General features: G+C 35.6%; 1 pseudogene; it reads right to left on the minus strand.

The window, feature by feature from the left end:
- Positions 1-759: 759 nt before the first annotated feature.
- On the minus strand, positions 760-3,524 carry LOC112526897 (annotated as a pseudogene).
- Positions 3,525-4,224: the final 700 nt, after the last annotated feature.

A 4,224-nucleotide genomic window follows, 5' to 3' on the forward strand; every position in this document is an offset into this window, starting at 1 on the left:
TTTTATTTTAAAAATGTTTTAAAAAGTTATTAAAACGATTAAAAGCATTTTATAAACATATTATAATACTCTTATATAAAACACCTTATCATTTGGTCCCATAAATTTAATTCCTATAAATCAGTCTTTTAAGATACTTAAATATTTTATATATCTTATAAACATAGTTTTGTTATTATAAGAAAATAAAATATTGAATTTTAGAAAATTAAAGCTACAAAACTTACATAAAATTATATTAAAAAAGACAAATTAAATCCATAATACCCACAAAATTCAATATCATATATTTATGTAAAAAAAATCTATATATTTACACATTATCTATCCATATATCTATATGAAAACGTCAAATTTATAACCATGTGAGATTTTTTATTCAAGTCTTTTGTTGTAATTTTGTTTAGAAACATAATAAATTTGAAATTAAAAGTTAAAAACTAAGAAAATGACAGTAACCGGATTCGAACTCGGATCTGGGGTGAAAAAAAAAACATTGTAAAACCAACTCTAACAAGGAAAACTTATGTTATTAGAATAGTTTCAAAATATACATAGTGGCACACAACAAATCGATACGGTTGCATTTTCACGAACCTAAAATTTTTTACACTACGACGGAGGAATGAAACGATGGCACGTGCCACCATAACCACTACACTAGGTCTGGCCATGATACCGGTGGAAGTCATCACACGGTGGTGTGTAATGAAAAGGGGTACGATGATCTACGTTTTAAAGATAGTGGAAATTACCGTTTCAGTCGATCCATGTTGAGTCCCGGAGATTGGTATTTGCGGTGGAAGGTGGTGGAGGAGCTGAGTGGAAGGCAGAGGTGGTGGTGGTGGTGGTGAATGTGGTGGCAGCAACTTGCACACAAGAAGGGTACATGGTGAGTGTGGTGGTGGCTGGTAGTTGCAAGCAAGATGGATTTGAAGTAGTCTTGAGAGCCCTTAATTCTTGAAGTTCTTCGTTCAGCCTTCTGTTTTCTCCCCTTAATGTCTCACAATACTTCTTTAAGTATTCACAATTCACTTCTGTTTGCTTCAGCTTCGTCCTATTTCAAATCGTCAAAGTACGCAACATTGTAAACAACAAGTCTGAACCCATACACCAATTTAATAAATTTGTTAATTATGACTGCTAGAGTCTTACGTTTTACTACACACACACAATCAAACATCTGAATATTTAGGTACCTCCCTTCTTTTAATAAAGAATCTTTTAGAGCGAATAGAGACATTCAAACAAATTCTTTAGGGACTCTACACCTTGAGAGGCCTTTTATAGTCCCAAATCAGTGTGTAAATATATATAGAGAGGGAGAATTGGGATCACGTGAGACCAACTTGTTTTCTTGAAACCCGTGAAGGTTACCTTCACAGTGTTTTTGCTGTGAAGGTTTAAGTGTAAAAAGGTGGTCTTACGGGTCTAACGAAAACAAGCGGGTCTCACGTGAACTCAATCATATATATATATATATTGGACTCGAACCGCTGATATCTGATACCGCATGGTAAACCACCTCCTCTTGCCTTTCAAAGTATTTCCATGATATTATATATATATAGGAGACTTGTTTTTGAGAAGTCATTAAACTGTGATAACTTTTCATTTGCTTATTTCTTATGATTTTTTTTTTCATTTAAGAATAGAATTTATAATACTGATTAACATATATTTGTTTCACAATTTATTTGTTTTACATGTAATCGGTTCACAATGACCACAATTTTGGCGTGTTTGTGTAACAAAAAATATACGTAAAAAGTTTTACATTGTGAAACGAATACATATAAAACAAACATATTGTGAAACACTATGCCTAGATAAAAAAGAGATAATATGAAATAATATATATATATATATATATATATATGATGTACAAATTCTCAAGATTATCACAATTTCATGGCTTTTTAAATGATTAGCATATATATATATATATATATGCAAAATGAGAGTGGAGTGCAAACAAGTCGTAAAAGATAATATGAAGAGAGGAAATATGCCTAGCTCTTCTGTTCTGAAACCAGACTTCAACTTGTCGTGGACTGAGATTGAGCTTTTTTGCAAGTTCAAGCTTCTGAATCTGCATCAAGCAATTAACCCATTAATATGTAATAGCACAAAAATGGGAGTAAAATTAAGACAGTGGGTTAGGTGCTTACACAATTTAGAGTAGAATGGTCTTTGAAGCTTTCTTCTAAATATCCAGATTGTTGCTTAGAAAGTCTCAGTTTTTTTCTGTAAATCCCATTCTCGTCTTCATCGCTAGCTCTCGAGACCAGCTCACCTGTGTCGTTTCTCCCATCAAACTCCATCTTCCCAATAACGTTTCTAGTTCTGACATAACTGCTATAGTCTTGCCGGAGAGATGACGTTGCCTCCTCTATCCCTGCCGGTGCCACCACCATACTATTGACATCGAATCCTTTTCGTTTCCCAGATGAACACCCATCAAAACTCCCTGCGTGTCATTACACACCCATTTAGATTGATGAAATCCCACTAAACTCCAACCGTGAAATCCACACACACACACATTGTTATACAGATATGTAGTTTAAGATAAAGGTTGAGTTTGGGTGAGAAGAGAAGTTATGGTGAGAAAGAGTAAGAAGAGATCTTTATCCTTGGATCAATCTTGATTGAATATTAATGCCAATAGGTACACCGAGATGTACCGAATCAATTGCCTAAAAAGCAATTCATTGGTGGCATGAGATTAGAAAGTGATTAAGGGTTTTAAATCTCTTCTTACCTTCTTACCTTCTTCTTACTAAAACTTCGTTTTTCACACCATACTTCTCCCTTTAACATAACCCATAAAGCTTAACCACAAAGGTGGTGTCTGATTGGTTTGAGTTTGGCTCGAAAGGTCAAAAGTACCGGGAGGTCCCAGGTTCAAATCCAAAGAGGAATAAAAATCCCTTTGTGGCCACAGAGGTTCAAATGCGGTGACTCCGGGCTATCTGCAAAGCAGGTGGTCCTCCTGGGATTAGTCAGCTCCCATAGCGGGTTCGATATCCGGGTTAATCAAAAAAAAACCCATAAGCTCATATATCAAATTTCCATTTTTTTCTCATTAAAAGGTTATGAATTCGGGGGGTGTGTGTGTGTAAATATGTGCATGTATGTGAGAAACTACCGTTATCAGAAGACCATAGCAATGGACCATCACGAAGAACAGGAGTAAGAGGAAGAAGATAAAGCTGAACAGGAGAGTTTAACTGCGAGACGTGTTCTCTACCATCAATTATTGCCTTGATTCTTGGGTTTTCTTTGAAAGTTAGTTGATCTTCTAAAATATTGTAGCAGTCGTCTTCGTCTTTGCCATCATACCCTAGCTTTTCTTGGTAGTGATGACTAGTTCCATTTAAAGGGTTCATCGCTAAGGCCATGAGATTAGAAGGTGAAGTTGCAGCGGTTGGTGCTGCAGATTTGGTCACTTGACAAGTTTTTGTAGTAACCCCATCAAACGTTTTTGATGTTGTGTCAGCTAAGCTCAAACTCAGCTCCATTTATCATCTGAAATATTACAAAACCATCAAGATATATATATATATATATAKAGAGAGAGAGAGAGAGAGAGAGAGAGAGATGGAGAGAGAGAGAGAGAGAGAGAGAAAGGTAAGAGATCTAAGATTTGGGATTGAAAACAGCTGAAAGAGTACGTCTTTATAGAGACTTACATTACCGGTTAATCAAATATGAATACTTAGATTTCGTAATCATACCAATGACTCCTTTATATAAAGTAATGTTTTGCGGATTACTTTTTTTGGAACATGCAAATTTTATAAGAAAATAGAATTAGCGAGGAGTTAGGAGTATATATGCGATTATTACAAGCGCCATTGCAACCCGGCCCGGCCCTTTTTTGAACCTGTTCCTAATCCAAAAAAAAGCTCGAAACTACACCTTGGTAATAATAAGGCAATTTGTCGTATCCTTCCCCTAAAAAAACTGATATGTTTTTAGTCAAAGAGCCCAGATGAACACCATGTGACAACATTCAAGATGTCCTTTATTGGCTTCGTAATCCTTGCCGAATCAGCCGCTAAAAGGAGAGTATCCATTTTGTCGCAGCTGTGAGGAAAGGTTGTCCGTCATTTGTGAAGAATGATCGTCACCTCTTGAACCACCTTGCATTGAATCATAATATGTTGCAACGAATCGACTCTCCCGTTGTATACGAAAGAGAAAATAGATTGGATAGAG

Source organism: Cynara cardunculus (assembly GCF_001531365.2).
Source record: "Cynara cardunculus var. scolymus isolate 2C chromosome LG 14, CcrdV1, whole genome shotgun sequence".
NCBI lineage: Eukaryota > Viridiplantae > Streptophyta > Magnoliopsida > Asterales > Asteraceae > Cynara > Cynara cardunculus.